General features: G+C 40.4%; 1 long non-coding RNA gene across 1 annotated transcript in view; it reads left to right on the top strand.

The window, feature by feature from the left end:
• LOC133804183 (uncharacterized) overlaps positions 1-19,472 on the top strand; it is a 31,662-nt gene extending 12,190 nt beyond the window's left edge. The window contains exon 3 of the long non-coding RNA XR_009878343.1: positions 19,359-19,472. This is a non-coding gene — a long non-coding RNA (uncharacterized LOC133804183). The remainder of the gene's footprint in view (positions 1-19,358) is intronic.
• Positions 19,473-20,815: the final 1,343 nt, after the last annotated feature.

Raw genomic sequence — 20,815 nt, 5'->3', positions numbered from 1 at the left:
GTGTGGTTGATACCACCCAGGTCATGCCAGTGAGACTAGAGGATACTAGACTTGTATGTGAATTCCTGGATGTGTTTCCAGAAGATTTGCTAGGGTTGCCACCACACAGGGAAATTGAGTTCGTTATAGAACTGGCACCAGGGACGGAGCCAATGTCTAGAGCGCCTTATAGAATGGCCCCAGCTGAATTGAAAGAATTAAAGGTACAGTTGCAAGAGCTGTTAGACTTGGGTTTTATTAGACCTAGTTTCTCGCCTTGGGGTGTGCCAGTTCTGTTTGTGAAAAAGAAGGATGGTTCTCTGAGAATGTGTATATATTACAGAGAACTGAATAAGTTTACAATTAAGAATAAGTATCCTTTGCCAAGGATAGATGATCTGTTCGATCAGTTGCAAGGTAAGTAGGTATTCTCGAAGATTGACCTTTGCTCTGGTTATTATCAGTTGAGGGTCAAGGAGGGAGACATACCGAAGACTGCCTTTCGTACCAGGTATGGGCATTATGAGTTTCTAGTTATGTCATTTGGATTGACTAATGCCCCTGCTGCTTTTATGGATCTGATGAACAAAGTGTTCAAGGATTACTTAGACCAGTTTGTGATCGTCTTCATCGATGATATTCTGGTATATTCTCAGACTAAGTTAGAGCATGAGCAACATCTGAGGTTGGTTCTACAGAGACTGAGAGAACACAGGCTGTTTGCTAAATTCAAGAAATGTGAATTCTGGTTGTCTCAGGTATCCTTTCTTGGACATATTGTCAGTAAGGAGGGGATTAAGGTAGATCCAGCGAAGATCGAAGCGGTCAGAGATTGGCCAAGGCCAAAGAATGCTTCTGAGGTTAGAAGTTTCCTTGGATTGGCAGGTTATTACAGGCGTTTCGTGGAAGGGTTCTCGAAGATTGCTAGTGCTTTGACTGAGCTGACACGCAAGAGTCAGAAATTTGTGTGGTCAGATAAATGTGAGAACAGCTTCCAGGTACTGAAGCAAAGATTGATTACAGCTCCAATTCTGAGTCTTCCAACAGACCAGGAGAAGTTTGTGATTTACTATGATGCTTCTCATCAGGGTTTGGGCTGTGTTTTGATGCAATCAGAGAAGGTTATTGCCCATGCTTCTCGTCAGTTGAAGGAGTATGAGAAAAGGTATCCCACTCATGATTTAGAATTGGCGGCTGTGGTTTTTGCCTTGAAGATATGGAGGCATTATCTCTATGGAGAGAAGTGTGAGATCTATACAGATCACAAGAGCCTGAAATACTTCTTCACCCAGAAAGACCTGAACATGAGACAAAGGCGTTGGCTAGAATTAGTAAAAGATTACGATTGTGAGATTCTGTATCATCCAGGAAAAGCCAACGTGGTAGCTGATGCTTTGAGCCGGAAGGGTCCAGGACAGATTCATGGTATGATGCTGATAGCCAGAGAGTTGGCTGATGATATGACCAGAGCTGGTATTGAGTTGCTGGTGGGCCAGTTGGCTAATATTACGCTACAGTCTACGCTATTGAAGAGAATCAAAGAGGGTTAGTTGAGTGATCCACAGCTGATCAAGATTAGAGAGGACATTCTGGCTGTAGCGTCCAGAGATTATTCAGTGTCTGAGACAAGCTTGTTGAGATACAAAGGGCGGATATGTGTTCCGTTAGACACTGCATTAAGGCGAGAGATTCTGGATGAATCTCATACTACACCTTACTCTTTGCATCCAGGCACCACGAAGATGTATCGGGATGTGAGATCATGATATTGGTGGCCAGGGATGAAGAGAGATGTAGTAGAGTATGTGGCTAAGTGCTTGACATGTCAACAGGTCAAGGCTGAGCATCAGAGGCCGGTAGGGTCATTACAGCCTCTGAATATCCCAGAGTGGAAGTGGGAAGACATCACAATGGATTTTGTGGTGGGCTTACCCAGGACTACTAGTCAGCATGATTCTATTTGGGTGATAGTGGATCGCTACACCAAATCAGCTCACTTTCTGCCCGTGAGGACCACTTATACAGTTGATCAGTATGCAGATCTCTATGTGAGAGAGATCATACACCTCCATGGAGCACCTAGGTCGATCGTGTCAGATCGGGACCCCACTTTTACTTCCAAGTTTTAGGGGAGTTTGCAGAAAGTCATGGGAACACAGTTGAAGTTTAGCACAGCTTATCATCCTCAGACAGATGGGCAATCTGAGAGGACGATTCAGATTTTGGAGGACATGCTGAGAGCATGTATGATGGATTTCGGTGGATCTTGGAGTAAGTATTTGCCTTTGATAGAGTTCTCCTACAACAATAGTTATCAATCTACCATTGGAGTAGCACCTTATGAGATGTTGTATGGTAGGAAGTGCAGATCTCCCATTCATTGGGATGAGACAGGTGAAAGGAGATACTTAGGTCCTGAGGCAGTTCAGAGGACCAGTGAGGTTATTGAGAAGATTAGAGCTCGAATGCTTGCTTCTCAGAGTAGACAGAAGAGCTATGTAGATCTCAAGCGCAGGAATGTGGAGTTCCAGGTAGGAGACTATGTTTTCCTTAGAGTCTCGCCATGGAAAGGGGTGAGAAGGTTTGGGAAGAAAGGCAAGCTGAGTCCTAGATTTGTAGGTCCATTTGAGATCCTAGAGAGGATTGGTCAGGTGGCTTATAGATTGGCCTTGCCTCCGGCGTTGTCTGTCGTGCATAATGTGTTCCATGTATCAGCTCTTCGGAGGTATGTATCTGATGTGGGCCATATCTTGAGTTATGAAGATCTGGAGCTTGAACCAGATCTCTCCTTTGAGGAGCAGCCAGTTTAGATACTTGACAGAAAGGACAAGGTCCTCAAGAACAAGACGATACCTTTGGTTAAGGTATTGTGGAGGAACAGCAAGGTCGAGGAGGCGACCTTGGAGCTGGAGTCAGATATGCAGAGTCAGTATCCCGAGCTGTTCAGGTAAATTTCGAGGACGAAATTTCAGTAAGGAGGGGATAGTTGTAATGCCCCGAATTCTCCGATGTGGTTTAGTGGCGGTTTAGTAGGCCGGGAGGGCCGTAATTGTTTAATTACGCCATTAAATGAATATATGCATGTTTATGCGAACTATATTATGATATAATGATATATGCATGCATGTGAGTCAACATTTGATATATTATGTGGTTTGATAATTTGGCCCATGGAGGGTAAATTTGTGTATTTGGGTGCATGATGTGATTTGTTAATGAGATTCCATTATTATGGAGATATATTCGAGCTATTCGGCATGAGATGGTCATTTTTATTGGTTTGGCGGTTTTGTCATAACGGAGTAAATTTGGGGGTAATAGGAATGTTTATTTGATAATAAATTGGGAATATTTGAGATCAGGGTGAAATTCTGGAGGTTTTGACTATATTGTCCCCGGGGGTGTTTTCGGGACCCCGAGCATTAGGCTTTATTTGAGGTTACTTAAGCTTGAAGTAGCTGTCAGATAGAACGTACGATAAGAAAACCTCTCGTTCTTCCTCTTTAGTTCATTTTTGTCACCCGAAGCATAATTGAAGAAATCTTGAGTTCTAGGAGTCAGAATCAAGTGAGGATCGAGGCATAGCGATCCTAGGAAAGATTAGAAGCTTCTTGACCGAAGGATTTGATAGAAAACAAACTAATCGAAGGTAATCTAAGTTTAAAGTTTTGAGTTTTAGAGTTTCTAAGCTTTGAATTGAACTTTGTGAATTATTGAGTTTTCGATCCGTTTGAACCTTGGGTTTCGAGGGTTTTGGTGCATTGGGAAGCTTGGGAACTTTGATTTGATGATTGGGGAATGTTTAGGTATGTTTTTGGAGGCTTTGGAGTGATAAAAACGTGTTTGGGAATGCCCCAGAGTTGAGGGCCGCAGCCCTGTTCTTGGGGTGCCGCAGCCCTGCCTTGAAGAAGTAGGTGGATTTTTTGTGTCTGCTGGGCGCCGCGGCCCTTGATGGAGGGCGCCGCGGAGGTTTCCTCTGGAATTCCTGGGGGCCACGGCTCAGGTCCAGGGTTGAGCCCATTTACATGTTTTGACCCCGGGATCATGGTTTTAGGCCTCGAGAGTGTCCCTACTACTTGGATTAGTTTGGATTGATCTCTTGGAGGCTAGATATTGGCTTGAGAACCTTTGATTATCATGTTATTGATGGTATCCTATAATGTGTTATGATTAGGTAACCGCTAAAGGACTAAAAGCTAAACCGTTCTCAAGGGTCGTTCTTTTGTTCATTCTATCTCGAATAAGAGGTAAGAAAACTGCACCCCAAATGTGACATGCGTGGTTATTCATGAGGCATGTTGGTTGTATAAATGTGGACATGAATTGATTGTGGAATATTTAGCAAATGTTGCTCACTTGTGCATGGTACTGACTCATTAGTCAGATTTGGCAAAGGTGTTAGTATCAACTGTGAAGCTGTGACTGATTAGTCAGGTTCGGCAGTGGTACTGGTCACTGGTCACATTGAGCTGACTCATTAGTCAGGACGGCCTTAGTGTGTTCAATGCAAGCCAATAAAGATTAGGTCTAATCGACTTTCTGCATTGAATGACTCAAAGAGCATTAATGCCGGACCGACCTTAAGGTCGATGAATAATATAAGTGCTTGAAGGCTAGTGGCTTACCTAGTAGCCACTCTTCCACTTGAAATAGTGACTTGCTTGTCAGTCACTCAGTATGGTTTACCAAAACCTGTTGAAGGCTAGTGGCTTACCTAGCAGCAACTCTTCCATTTGAATTAGTGACCTATTTGTCAGTCACTCAGTATGGTTTATCAGGACCTCAAGTGATATTCACTCATCTGTTTGAAAGCCATGAGCTCTGTATGATTATAATGATAATCATTGGATGATGTTTACATATAATGTTGTGTTTTCTTGCTGGGCTTTGGCTCATGGGTGCTATGTGGTGCAGGTAAAGGAAAAGAAAAGCTCACCTAGCCTTGAGTGGAGAGCTTAGGTGGTGATGTGTACATATGCGGTCGCTTAACCACCACAACCAAGGAGTTCTCAGAGGAACTAGGGGGTTTACCCTATTTTTGCCACTTAGGTCGGCGGGGTTTGAAATTTTGGAACAGTAATGACCTTTTTGAGTTGTAAATAACTTGTAAATGTTCTTGTGGGCCCATGAACAGTTTTATGTATCAAATAAAACATATCCTTTCCTTTTTACTGGTTTTCACCTTAACCTGTTAATAACACTTAGATCACGTTTTTAACCAAAGGACTCAGGCAATGAGTCAAATTTCCGGTTCACAGTTCACCGTAACTATTCTGGGGTAACCAGGGCGTTACACTTCATCTCTAATTTTGAGTCTCCTTGCATCTTTTTGAGAGTTTGGGTTGAATGCTGAAAATTGGATTTGTGGCTTTATGATTGTGAGGATTCAGCTTGGGAATCAAAGGATTTAAGCTTAGATTAGAATTTGAAAGCATCTCAGGTCGAATTTCTACTTGAGGTAAGAGTTCCACCCATCTCTGAAGTTTATTTGCTGGTGTGGTTTAAGTTTTTTTAAAGTTTTAAACCACTAGGTGATTCTTGGGTTTGATTGTGTGTTTGGGCTTGTTGTTGTTATTTATGAGTTACTATACTGTTTATTTGAGGTTTTAAGCCGAATTGGGACTTGGGTATACCTTGGTAGCGATTTGGATGAGTTTTGGCTCAAGAAACATGTTGGGAAAAACCTAGTTCTCTGGGTTCGCATATGAGCGTCGCGGCCCTATTCTTCCGTGCCGCGGCGCTAGGTTGAATCAGGACAGGGGAGGCTTTCTGAGCGTCGCGGCCCCTATAGGGTTGTGCTGCAGCGCTAGGCCAATTTTAGAAAGTGGGGATTTGTGTTTTTAGGGTTTTGGCTCAGGGGGCTCGGGGGACGCTTTCGCTACCTTGTGTGGGGAAACGGAAGGTCCAAAGAGCACGGGATTGGTTCTGGGGGATGATTATGAATTGGTTAGTAACGAGAGTGCTATTTATGTGTTGTGACTAGGTTTTCAACGAGGCTCGGGTTAGAGGACTGTGCTCGGGATTTCGGTGCTCAAGTAGCTTGGGACACAAGTAAGAAAACTATTGTATCCGTAGAGCAGGGCAAGGCCCTATAACTTGTGTTGCAGGGCACGACCCTATATGATTGTGTTGCAGGGCATAGCCCCATTGAATATGTTTATACGTGTTTAAGTATTTCTTTAATTAAGCTATGTGTGCATATATGTGAATGAACGGCAAAGGCCGAGAATGGCGAGGGCCGGGAACGGCGAAGGCTGAGAACGGCAAGGAGCTGGGAGCAGCATTTAGCACACGGAGTGCGAGCTGCCAGGGTGAGACCCTAAAGGATACCTATGATATCCTCACGGTGTAGACTGCGAACCCAGGGCCTGGTAAAGCGCCTGGGACGGCATGGTCGTATGTGTTTAGCATGTTGGCGGATCTGTTATATGTTGAATGATTGATATGCATATGTTATTTATTTGTGTGGAGTTTTCTTGCTGGGCTTTGGCTCACAGGTGCTCTGTGGTGCAGGTAAGGGAAAGGGGAAAGTCAACCAACCATGAGAACAAAGAGTGTGAAGCGACGCGTACATGTTTGGCCTGCCTAGCTGCCACGGCCAGGGTTATTTTTGGGAGATGTTTTGTGCTACGTCATATTTTGTCGTTTGGTCGAATTTAATCATATTTTGAGTTGTAAATATTTATAAACAGTATTTTGGGATCCCAAATGTTAAACGCTTTATAATTTTCAATGAATGACTACATTTTCAAATTATGTGATTTTATTATAGTTTAGTTACACTTTGACCTAAATTCTTGATTAGCAAGTTAAATGCACATTTTAAACTCACTTAGTAACGACTCTAAGGTAGTAGGGCGTTACAACTTGGTATCAGAGCGAGCCAAGGTTTATGGTTCTGAGAGATTGATCGAACATGTACGCTCGCTTTCAGTGACAAGCTTGACTCAGGGTTGGTTGGTAATAATTGACTTATATGCTTGAATATGTGCTTAGCTGCCCTGTTTGCCTGCTTATCTTATATAGAGCATGATGACTGAGTTAACATATGCATGATTCCAGGGCATGGCTCGTTGAGTGTTATATGTTATTTGTATGTTTTGTGGGTTGTTGTTATGATTGGCTGATATGATTGGGAGGTGGTTTTGGATGTTGTTATCATGCCTGATGAGCGGCGCCGTTGATTGCAGGCATAATGTTACAATGCCTTGACAATCATTGAGACTTCGCGACAGTAGGGCCGAGGATGACAACTAGGGTCAGGACCCTCCACCTGCCCCACAGAATTAGCAACAGATGTTTGCCAAAATGGAAGCGAGACTACAACAAACATAGGAAGAACTTCAACAATCGAGGATGCAGGCCCCTCCTCAGGCCACTGGGTTCCTAGTTCAGCTAGCTATGGCGCCAGTGCCGGTTCAGCCTGTTATGGAGAACAGGTGGGAACCTTTGTATGAGAGGTTTAGGAAGCAGCATCCTCCCACCTTCGAGGGTGGACCAGACCCACTACGGGTAGAGCAGTGGATGAATATGATTTCCTCCATTTTGGATTTTATGAGGGTGGAAGGGAACAAGAAGGTAGCTTGTGCCAGCTACATGTTCAGAGAAGATGCCCGCATCTGGTGGGATGTAGTGACTCAGAGGAGGAATATGGCAGTTATGACTTGGGAAGAGTTCAGAAACATCTTCAATGAGAAATACTACAGTGTTGCAGTCAGAGTTGCGAAGGTTGACGAGTTCATTAACCTGGCTCAGAACTGGTTTACCGTTATAGAGTACGCCTTGAGATTTGACCTATTGGCGAAGTTTGCGCCGGATTTGGTGCCGACTAATGCGGCAAGAAGAGATAGATTTGTACGGGGTTTGAATGTTATGATCACCCGTGATGTGAAGATTACCTTGGATCTAGAGACTACTACATATGCACAGGTTGTGGACAAGGCCCTTACAGCTGAAGTGGCTGAGGATCGGATATGGAGAGAGAGCGTTGTGAGGCTCGATGCCAGGAGGAAGGTGCCTCCTTTTATTGGGTGCAGTTGGGGTAGTGGCCCCAATGAACATAAGAGAAAGGCCCCTGATTCTTTTATTCCTCCTAACTCGGATAGGAGGGCATGAGGTGTTTTTGGTGGCCGTCAGGGCGGAGGTGACAACTGGAGGAGTTTTCCAGTGTGTCCTTGGTGCAAGTGACGACACCATTGTGAGTGTAGGATCAGGGCCTGCTTTATCTGTGGGATTGCAAATCATCTGAAGAAGGACTACCCACAAGCCAGAAAATAGGAGCCGAAGCAGCGCGACAGTCTCGCTCCTGCCAGAGTATTTACCTTGACTCAGACTGAGGCGGAGGCTAGCCCCTCGGTCGTGACATGTCAGATTTCTAGCGCTGGTTCTACTTTTACTCCATTGATTGATTCAGAGGCTTCCCATTCATTTGTGTCTACTAGAGTGATAGATCAGCTGTGTAGACCTAGTGATTTGTATGCTAGGGGTTTTCAGACTTTTTTGCCAACTGGGGAACTGGTAGTCTATAGGAGATGGATTAAAGCATTGCCAGTAGAGATAGATGGTAGGGAATTGTCAGTGGATCTGATTGAGTTAGTGATGGATGACTTCGATATGATTCTAGGGGAGGTACCCTTTGTATTTGTGGGGACAGTCAGTGGACCGCGGATACCTATGATTTCAGTGCTGAAGGCTAGCGACTTGATGTAGGAAGGTTGCATAGGATTCCTAGCGAACATTCTGGATACCTCTAGGGTTGTGTTGGTTGGATCGGGTGAGACCAGATTGGTATGTGAGTTTCCAGATTTATTTCCAACAGACCTGCTAGGGTTTCCACCTCGGCGGGAGATCGAGTTTGTTATGGAGTTGCCGCCAGGGGCGGAGCCAGTATCTAGGACACCTTACAGAATGTCTTCGGCGGAGTTGAAGGAGATGAAGATTCAGTTGCAGGAGTTACTGGATTTGGGGTTCATCAGACCGAGTTTCTCGCCATGGGGTGCTCCAGTGTTGTTTGTCAAGAAGAAGGACGGATCTCTTAGGATGTGTATTGAATACAGGGAGCTGAACAAGTTGACCATAAGAACAAGTACCCATTACCTAGAATCGACGACTTGTTTGACTAGTTACAGGGGAAGATAGTGTTCTTTAAGATCGACCTCCGATCAGGTTACCCTCAGTTAAGGATTAAAGAGTAGGACATACCAAAGATCTCTTTCCGCATGAGGTATGGACACTATGAATTCCTGGTTATGTCCTTTGGATTAACCAATTCCCCAGCAAATTTTATGGACATGATGAACAGGGTTTTCAAGGACTATCTAGATAAGTTTGTGATTGTGTTTATCGACGACATTCTGGTATATTCTCAGTCAAAGTCAGAGCATGAGCATCATCTACGTTTGGTATTGCAGCGGTTAAGAGAGCATAAGCTATATGCTAAGTTCAGCAAGTGCGAGTTTTGGCTACCGCAAGTCACATTTCTGGGCCATATCGTCAGTAAGGAGGGGATTCTGGTTGACCCAAGTAAGATTGAGGCAGTGAGAGATTGGCCTAGACCGAGCAGTGTTCCGGAAGTTAGGAGTTTTCTTGGATTGGCAGGGTATTATCGGCGGTTTTTTGAGGGGTTCTCCAGGATAGCTACACCATTGACCGAAATGACAAGGAAGAAGACTAAGTATGTTTGGACAGACAGGTGTGAGAACAGTTTCGAAGAATTGAAGCAGCGACAGATCACCGCTCCAGTGTTGAGTCTGCTGACAGATAATGAGAAGTTTATGGTTTACTGTGATGCTTCCAGACAGGGTTTAGGGTGTGTGCTGATGCAAGCTGGAAAAGTGATAGCCTATGCATCGAGACAGTTAAAGTAATACGAGCAGAGATATCCTACGCATGATCTGGAGTTAGCAGCGGTGGTACTTTCACTTAAGGTTTGGAGACATTATCTGTACGGGCAGAAGTGCGAAATATACTATGACCAAAAGAGTTTGAAGTACTTCTTTACTTAGAAGTATCTGAATATGCGCCAGAGATATGAAACGGGACACTTTTGCCACCTTGTGTGGGGAAACGGGAGGTCCCGAGAGCACGGGATTGGTTTCGAGGGATGATTAAGAATTGGTTAGTAATGAGAGTGCTATGTATGTGTTGTGACTAGGTTTTCAGCAAGGCTCATGTTAGAGGACTGTGCTCGGGATTTCGATGCTCAAGAAGCTCGGGACACAGGTAAGAAAACTGTTGTACCCGTAGAGCAGGGCCAGGCCCTATAGCTTGTGTTGCAGGGCACGACCCTATATGATTGTGTTGCAGTGCGTAGCCCCATTGAATATGTTTATACGTGTTTAAGTATTTCTTTAATTAAGCTATGTGTGCATATATGTGAATGAATGGCAAAGGCCGAGAACGACAAAGGGCCGGGAGTAGCATTTAGCACGCGGAGTGCGAGTTGCCAGGGTGAGACCCTAAAGGTGTAGAGTCGCAAAATTTTAGTTAGTTAGTTAGTTAGATAGTTGTAGTAGCAATATCTAGTATTAGTTTGCAGTATGTTAGATTTTGTGGATTTTGGTTCAAACCGGGACTTAGTTGGAAACTCCTAGCAATAGTTATGGATTTTATGAGTTTAACCTATAGTTTAAGAATATTAATTATAACATAAGGTTTGATTAATATTGCTAGTTATTAATATGATAATTATTATAACCTAAGGTTTAGACAAAGCCAATAAGAATATGACACTTGTCATGAGCATGGTTATTCCTAAGGTTTAGATAGAATTAATAAGATCATGACACTTGTCGTGTGCATGTTTATTTAAGAATTTAATTATAGTTTAAATAAAAGAAAGCTCTAGAATCCTCCAAGACCATTAGGAGCATGACATTTGTCACAATCTTGTTAATTTGTGGATTAGATTGTTATTTATATAATTAATTAGATTTTCTCGTAACTTTAGGGTACTGTAACTTCCAAGTTATTTTTGACCCAGTTATGTTATGCATTTAGAAAAATAGTATTTCAAGAAAGTTATAGATAATTTAATTAGCTTTCTAACGGTATAAAGATGGTCTAAATCGGATTCTTACAGCTCAGTTATGTTGATTTTACTGCAGGTGAGTTTAGAGTTACGAGATTTAGGGAGTTAGAAGTTAGGATTCTATTTGTTTTTATTATTTTAAAAATCAAGCTTTGACTCCTTCAACCTCTCTCTGAATAATTTGACCAAGTCCTAAGCCTTTGATTGAAGAATATTCAAATATTTTCAATTAAATTCATTATTTTTATTCAAAGCGAGAAAGAAGATTTTTATTCCTAGAACTCTATAAATAGGACTTAGAACCCAACCCTTCTCCTCACTCTTTAGCTATGATCATACTCCAAGGTGTTAGTGAGAACATAAGAGTGAAAAACTTGGGTGGGAAAGGAAAAAAGCTTTACCATTCTTAAGCTTTATCAAACACTTGGGAAGTGAGGATTAGAGTATTTCAGTATTGGAGTTAGACCAATCCATAAGGTCAACTAAGGTACCCTTATTCTTAAGTTCAATTCTGTTTGATTCCTTAGTTTCTTTAGTTTTCATTCACGTTCTAACTTTTTTTATAGTTTTGTGGTTAGGTTTTTAAGTTCATTAAACTTAAGGTGTCTTTTCGGTAAGTTTCTCTTGGTGGTTTAGTTCTATTCCTTTCATCTCTTTCCTTTAGAAATACTCACCATTTTTATTGTTGGTTTTAGGAGTGTTCCAAGTCCCGCATTTGTTCTCATATCCCGGTTTTGGTAAGGAAAATAGGATAGTTTCTATATGCTTATGTGTATGTTTATGTATAATATGTTTATGCTATAGTACACTATGTTATGTTTATCTGGGGCTCATAGTTGCTTAGTGCCCTAGTGTTTATCATTTTTATGTTTATAGTTATGATTTACCCTGCCTCAGATATTAGACAGGGGACCTAGATGGGTTATCATATACTATCATGTGATCTACCCTACCTCAGATATTAGATATGGGACCTAGATGGGTTATCATATACTTTCATGTGATCTAACCTACCTCATATATTAGACAAGGGACGTAGATGGTTTATCACATGTCTTAATGGCCATTAATAGTGTAGTCCTATATGGTATACATCTTTATAGTCATATGATTATGTTTATGATATATGTTTTTATAGTCATATGTTTTTAGTGTATGCTTATGATTTATTATGCATGTTTTAGATAGTATTATGTTTTATAGTATATGATGTAGTTTTATGCTCATGCATGTGATGTATGTTTTTAGTAGGTTTTCCTTGCTGGGCATTAGGCTCATTCTTTTATTTTTAGTGTGATGCAGGAAATTAAATATGGAGGACGGAAGGATTCTTGGAAGCTTGGCATGTGTGTTGAGGATGAACAGACTGAGTGGATTGTGTATCGATCGAGGATGACGTTTATTTTAGTCTTTTAAATTATGTTTTGATGTAATTCCGCAATTAGTATTTAAAGTTTATGTTTTATGTTTTATCAAACAATGTTTTTATGTTTTAAACAATGGGTACCCATACCATATTTTACATTCTATTTTGTAATATTTACTTTGGAATTTTAATAAAGTTATTATTATTTCTTATGTATGTTTTCTTCAAAGTAGTACTAAGTCTAGTAGTTTTAATGGTCCAAGGTCTTAGAAATAATTGGGTCATTACAGTTGATATCAGAGCAACGATCCATTTACATGAAGTTCTCCTTGATACACACGCTCAAGCTCCGAATCTAACCGCCAATGTAAGTTTTTATGTTATAGTTGTTATGATTATGTGTATTAGCCCTTATTTTTCCATTAAGAATATTTATAAATTAGTTTTTTTTTCGTTATTTATTTTATTTATTATCTTTCCATTTATGATTGTATATAGTGAAAACTTTTATCATTGTTATTTTTGAATGACATGTATGAGTTTGATTTTTTTTTTACAATCATAATAAATAATAAATTTAATAAATAATGACCAAATTCAGTGAGGGTGGATACAAATCAATGAACCGGGTTCTATATTGAGAGTTAGGGGGCCATAGTAGTGGGAATAATATTATTGATCCCAACCCTCCCTCAGTATGATTAATTTTGGAACAACGATGAGTTTCGAGCCTGAGAATTAAGTCATATAGGATAATTAGAAACACACTTAGAAAATAATAAAGATGGCTTTTTTTTTTTTTAAAGTTTAGAAACACGCCCTAATTATAAAGAAGGCTCACATATATATTTTCATAAGAAGTCGTAAATTAATAGGTCCGAGTTATGTTTCCTTAGATTAAGTTTTGCCTTAGAGCCTATTAGGGTAAGTTCTAACATGTTCTCGTCTGTTAGAACTTTTGGTGAAGATGTCGCTCAGAAGATCTGCTCACAACAACGCTAATGCCTCCAACACTGCTTCTGAGAGCAATGAAGCCCCTCTAGTTCGCAGAAGAGAAGCGCGTGCTACCGCTACTACTACTAATCAAAGTGCGACAACACCGCCGCCGTCAATGGACATCACCGCAGAAATTGTCTGGCTACGACAACAAGTGGAGGAATTACTATAACAACAGCGACAACAGACTCAGCCTCTGCCTCAACCGCAACCACAGCCTCAGCCAATGGCGAACTATGCGCCATACCCAGCTCAGCACTTGGAGCCAATCTACGAGCGGTTTTGTAAGCAACACACTCCAAACTTTGAAGGGACAACAAACCCCTTTGAGGCAGAAGAATGGCTCAGAAATGTAGAGCCGATCGTAGCGCATATGAATATTGGCAACGCGGACCGCATATCCTACATTTCGTCTCTGCTTAAGAAGGATGCTTGAATATGGTGGGACTTAGTTCACCAGACTAACGATGTCGCCACCATGATATGGACAAGATTTGTGGAGTTGTTCCACAAGAAGTATTACAACTCGGCAGTCATCGCTACAAGGGTTGAGGAGTTCGCTAGTTTGAAGTAGGGAAACTTAACGGTAGTAGAATATGCTCGGCAGTTCAATAGATTAGCCAAGTTTGCACCAGAGTGGGTTCCAACTGACTTTATGAGGGTGACCAAGTTCATTAGAGGACTTAGACCAAAGATTGAATTAGGGGTTAAGCTAGCAAAACTGGGAAATACTACCTATGCAATGTTCTAGAAACGGAAATAGAAGTAGAAAGGCTTCAGGCGAATGTTAGTAAGGAGAAGGCTAGTAAGCCTGAGCCTAAACAACAGGGTCAACCTTAGAATGGTCGAAACAACCACAACAACAGCCGTCAGCATAGCAATAGTAATAGTAATGGTCAAAATAGAAGGCATCCTGATGATAAGCAGGCTAATGGTGATAATAGAGCACGAATAATCAACGAAGGCAATAAGTCGGGTTATGTAGAATACCCACAATGCTCTAAGTGCCAAAAGAAACATCTTGGGGAATGTCCAATAAACATCAAGGATGCTTCAACTATGGTCAGGAAGGTCACCAAAGGAGGCAGTGTCCCCAGCTCAAGCAAGAGGAGAAAATGGACAATGCAATGGTTCCACACCAAAGTCTTTGCCTTGACCCAGGGAGGAGCCCATGCTACTAACAAGCAGTTACAGGTCAGATTCCTATCCTCGATAGTATATGTTCTAGTATCGCTTGATTTGAGAGCAACATACTCGTATATCTCGTTAGGAATGATAGAGAAATTAGACAAACCTTGTAGAACTAGGTTTGTGACATAGTTGCCTTCGGGTAAAATAGTCCTATCATCACGGATAGTACGAAGCGTACCGATCAAAATTGAGGACGTAGAACTAGAGGGAGACCTGATAGTACGAGAGATCAAAGACTTCGACATGATCTTAGGCATGGACGGGCTAGCAAGGCATGTCGCAACCATCGATAGCAGACGTAAGCAAGTGATGTCCGAGACTCCTGACGGTAAAAAATGATGCTATATGGGAAAAAATTTAGGACTACATACGCTGCTTATTTCATATCTCAAAGCTCAGAGGAAGATAGAAAAAGGATGTCATGCATTATTAGCCAATGTTACAGATGTGGTAAAGGAAACACCACTAAAAGTTGGAGACTTCCACATTGTAAAGGAATTCCTAGAGGTATTTCCTAGCAACTAGCAGGATTGCCGCTGACACGGGAGATAGACTTCACAATCGAAATAGTACCGGGAACCGAGCCATTCGCTATGGGGAGCATCGGTTCTATTTGTGAAGAAGAAGGATGGAAGTATGCATATGTGTATAGATTATCGCGAGCTGAATAAGGTGACAATTAAGAATAAGTACCCGCTATCCCGGATTGACAACTTGTTTGATCAACTCTGAGGAGTGACCGTGTTTTCAAAGATTGATCTATGCTCCGGGTATCATCAGCTCAAGGTACAGGAAGAGGATATTCCCAAGACAGCTTTTAGAACTCGTTATGGACATTATGAGTTTCTAGTTATGTCTTTTGGTCTTACCAATGCTCCAGCCACGTTTATGGATTTAATGAATAAGGTCTTTAAGGACTACTTGGATAAATTTGTCGTAGTATTCATTGACGTTATCTTGGTGTACTCAAAGGATAAAGTCGAGCATGAGAAACATTTAAGGTTGATCTTGCTGCGACTAAAGGAGCATTAGCTTTACGCCAAGTTCAAGAAGTGCGAATTTTGGCTTTCGCAAGTAACGTTCCTCGAGCACATAGTATCCAAGGAAGGAGTTCCAGTAGACCCATCTAAGGTAGAGGCTGTAAAGGATTGGCCAAGACCAAAGAACACGTCTGAGGTAAGAATTCTTCCGGGATTAGCAAGTTATTATCGGAGGTTTGTAGAGGGATTTTCTAAGACAGCGACTCCGCTTACCAACCTGACCCAAAAGCAGCAAAGGTTCAACTGGACGGATAAGTGTGAAGAGAGTTTCTAGTTGCTTAAGGATAAGTTATGCTCAGCACCAGTACTTTGTGTACCAACACCCAATAATAAGTTTGTAGTCTATTGCGATGCGTCGAAGCAATGATTGGGTTGTGTGCTGATGTAGAATGATAAGGTGATAGCCTAAGCCTCAAGACAAACCTAGTTGTTGATATGCTAACTAGGAGGAATTACGGAAGTCTAGCATTATTAGCTGGAATAGAAAAGCTGCTACAACAGGAGCTGATCAATGCTGGAATAGAAGTAGTCATTGGTAACCTGACGAACTGGTCCATCCAGTCAAGCTTGTTAGAAGATATACGGAATGGGCAATTGCATGATGACACATTAGTAGCACATATGGATGCAGTTAGAAAAGGGAAGGCCACAGATTTCTCAATATCAAGTCAAGGGTTATTAAGATATAAGGATCGGGTATGCGTGCCAAATGATCAAGGGATTAAGATGACGATTTTAGAAGAAGTGCAGAATACACCATACTTAGTTCACCCAGGGTTGACCAAGATGACTCACGACCTTAAAGTGTTATATTTGTGGCTAGGAATGAAGAAAGATATAGCAGAGTATGTGTCTAAATGCTTGGTATGCCAACAAGTGAAAGCAAAACATCAGCGACCTGTAGGCTTATTGCAACCACTTAGCATTCCAAAATGGAAATGGGATGATATAGCCATAGATTTCGTGACGGGTTTGCCACGAACAAGTAAGCAACATGATTCGACTTGGATAGTAATAGATAGATTAACCAAGTTAGTTCATTTCCTATCTATTAAGACTTCGTACACAACAGATCAATACACAAACGTTTAAGTCCATGAAATAGTACGACTACATAGAATCTCTAAGACAATAGTATTCGATAGAGGATCGGTGTTTACATCGAGATCTTGGACTAAGTATTTGCCGCTGATAGAATTTTCCTACAACAATAGCTACCAATCAACAATCAGGATGGCACCCTACAAGCTAATTTATGGAATAAGGGTCGATCACCGTTGCATTAGAACGAGGTAGGAGAAAGGCAACTACTTGGACCTGAAGCTGTTAGAGGAGCTAAGGATGTAGTAGCGCTGATTATAAAGCGTTTGCTCGCTGCTCAAAGCCATTAGAAAATTTATGCGGATGCCAAGCGGCGTGATGTGGAATTCAAAGTTAGAGATCAAGTTTTCTTAAGAATATCTCCTATGAAAGGTGTGAAGCGGTTCGGGAAGAAAGGCAAGCTTAGTCTCAGGTTTATAGGTCCTTTTGAGATATTGGACAAAGTGGGAGCAGTTGCATATAGATTAGCCCTACCGCCAGCTTTAGCAGATAGTCACAATGTGTTCCACATCTCGATGCTGTGTAGATATGTGTCAGACCCATCTCATGTCCTCAAATATGATACGATAGCACTACAGAAAGACTTGACTTATGAGGAATGATTAGTTAACATCCTAGATAGAGGGATGAAAGAATTATGGTCTAAGAGTTTTCCGATAGTCAAAGTCCTATGGAGAAATAGTTCTGAACGGGAGGCAATGTGGGAGTTGGAGGAAGACATGTTAGATCGGTATTCAGAATTGTTTGATAAGTAAATTTCGGGGACGAAATTCTTTTAAGTAGGGGAGAATTGTAGAGTCCCAGAATTTTACTTAGCTAGTTAGATAGTAGTAGTAGTAGCAATATCTAGTATTAGTTTGTAGTATGTTAGATTTTGTGGATTTTGGTTCAAACCGGGACTTAGTTGGAAACTCCTAGCAATAGTTATGGATTTTATAAGTTTAACCTATAGTTTAAGAATATTAATTATATCATAAGGTATGATTAATATTGCTGGTTATTAATATGATAATTATTATAACCTAAGGTTTAGATAGTCATTAAGAATATGACACTTGTCATGAGCATGGTTATTCCTAAGGTTTAGATAGAATTAATAAGATCATGACACTTGTCGTGTGCATGTTTATTTAAGGATTTAATTATAGTTTAAATAAAAGAAAGTTCAAGAAAGCTCTAGAATCTTCCAAGACCATTAGGAGCATGACATTTGTCACAATCTTGTTAATTTGTGGATTAGGTTGTTATTTAGATAATTAACTAGATTTTCTCGTAACTTTAGGGTACTGTAACTTCTGACCTATTTTTGACCTAGTTATATTATGCATTTAGAAAAATAGTATTTCACAAAAGTTGTAGATAATTGAATTAGCTTTCTAATGGTATAAAGATGGTCTAAATTGGAGTCTTAAAACTCTAGTTATGTTGATTTTACTGCATGTGAGTTTAGAGTTACGAGATTTAGGGAGTTAGAAGTTAGGATTCTATTTATTATTTTTATTTTAAAAATCAAGCTTTGACTCCTTCAACCTCTCTCTGAATAATTTGACCAAGTCCTAAGCCTTTGACTGAAGAATATTCAAATATTTTCAATTAAATTCATTATTTTTATTCAAAGCGAAAAAGAAGATTTTTATTCCTAGAACCCTATAAATAGGACTTAGAACCCAGCCCTTCTCCTCACTCTTTAGCTGTGATCATACTCCAAGGTGTTAGTGAGAACATAAGAGTGATACACTTGGGTGGGAAAGGAAAAAAGCTTTACCATTCTTAAGCTTTATCAAACACTTGGGAAGTGAGGATTAGAGTATTTCAGTATTGGAGTTAGACCAATCCATAAGGTCAACTAAGGTACCCTTATTCTTAAGTTCAATTCTGTTTGATTCCTTAGTTTCTTTAGTTTTCATTCAGGTTCTAACTTTTGTTATGGTTTTGTGGTTAGGTTTTTAAGTTCTTTAAACTTAAGGTGTCTTTTTGGTAAGTTTCTCTTGGTGGTTTAGTTCTATTCCTTTCATCTATTTCTTTTAGAAATACTCACCATTTTTATTGTTGGTTTATAGAGTGTTCCAAGTCCCGCATTTGTTCTCATATCCCGGTTTTGGTAAGGAAAATAGGATAGTTTCTATATGCTTATGTGTATGTTTATGTATAATATGTTTATTCTATAGTACACTATGCTATGTTTATCTGGGGCTCATAGTTGCTTAGTGCCCTAGTGTTTATCATTTTTATGTTTATAGTTATGATTTACCCTACCTCAGATATTAGACAGGGGACCTAGATGGGTTATCATATACTATCATGTGATCTACCCTACCTTAGATATTAGATAAGGGACCTAGATGGGTTATCATATACTTTCATGTGATCTAACCTACCTCATATATTAGACAAGGGACGTAGATGGTTTATCACATGTCTTAATGGCCATTAATAGTGTAGTCTTATATGGTATAGGTCTTTATAGTCATATGATTATGTTTATGATATATGTTGTTATAGTCATATGTTTTTAGTGTATGCTTATGATTTATTATGTATGTGTTTGATAGTATTATGTTTTATAGTATATGATGTAGTTTTATGCTCATGTATGTGATGTATGTTTTTAGTAGGTTTTCCTTGCTGGGAATTAGGCTCATTCCTTTATTTTTAGTGTGATGCAGGAAATTAAATATGGAGGGCGGAAGGATTCTTGGAAGCTTGGCATGTGTGTTGAGGATGAACAGACTGAGTGGATTGTGTATCGATCGAGGATGACGTTTATTTTAGTCTTTTAAATTATGTTTTGATGTAATTCCGCAATTAGTATTTAAAGTTTATGTTTTATGTTTTATCAAACAATATTTTTATGTTTTAAACAATGGGTACCCATACCATATTTTACATTATATTTTGTAATATTTACTTTGGAATTTTAATAAAGTTATTATTATTTCTTATGTATGTTTTCTTCAAAGTAGAACTAAGTCTAGTAGTTTTAATGGTCCAAGGTCTTAGAAATAGTTGGGTCATTACAAAAGGATACCTGCGATATCCTCACTGTGTAGACCGCGAACCCAGGGCCTGGTAAAGCGCCTAGGACGGCATGGCCATATGTGTTTAGCCTGTTGGCGGATCTGTTATATGCTGAATGATTGATATGCACATGTTATTTATTTGTGTGGAGTTTTCTTGCTGGGCTTTGGCTCACGAGTCCTCTGTGGTGCAGGTAAGGGCAAGGGGAAAGCCGACCAACCATGAGTACGGAGAGTGTGAAACGACGCGTACATGTTTGGCCTGCCTGCCTGCCACAGGCAGGGGTATTTTTGGGAGATGTTTTGTGCTAAGTCATATTTTGTCGTTTTGTTGACTTTAATCATATTTTGAGTTATAAATATTTATAAACAGTATTTTGGGATCCCAAATGTTAAATGCTTTATAATTTCAATGAATGACCTTATTTTCAAATTATGTGATTTTATTACAGTTTAGTTACACTTTGACCTAAAGTCTTGATTTGCAAGTTAAATGCACATTTTAAACTCACTTAGTAACGGCTCTAAGGTAGTAGGGCATTACACCTCTGATCTGAAACCCTCCCCCTTCTGCCAAAGAGACGCGGGGTGCAACCTACCCAAGAGGGTCACGGCGCACCTCCCACACAGAGGCCTCCCAGGGCCTCGGGTTCGGCTGAGTCGCTGCGACTTGGCCCAACGATCTCAGATTTTCTTCATTTTCCAACAGTCAAATCCTACCTAAACTATCCCAATTTTACCCGAAAACCACTATTCAATCACCACAACAGTTCTAATATCTTCCCAGAAGCAGAACCCAACAAAAATCTAGTTATAAAACTCATCAAAGCACCAAATTCAACTCTTGAGCTATAAGTTTCAAAAACACCTCAAAAACAGCTACAAATTCTTACATAAACCAGTTAAACACATAGATTAAATTTTTACCTTAGCTTTGATGATGATCCCCTATCCACAAGCTATCTAAATCCCAATCTCAAGCCTTCAATTCTTTGGTCTCTAGCCAAAATCCTTCTTTACTCTTCAAAACCAGCTTAAAGAAGTTTTGAGAAGATGAGAGGAAGAGAGAGAAAGAGTCGGTTCAGTGTTTGAGTGT

This window comes from Humulus lupulus, chromosome X, assembly GCF_963169125.1.
Source record: "Humulus lupulus chromosome X, drHumLupu1.1, whole genome shotgun sequence".
Taxonomy (NCBI): domain Eukaryota; kingdom Viridiplantae; phylum Streptophyta; class Magnoliopsida; order Rosales; family Cannabaceae; genus Humulus; species Humulus lupulus.
Note: the sequence above shows the minus strand (reverse complement) of the source record. Positions and strands in the feature narration are given on the sequence as shown.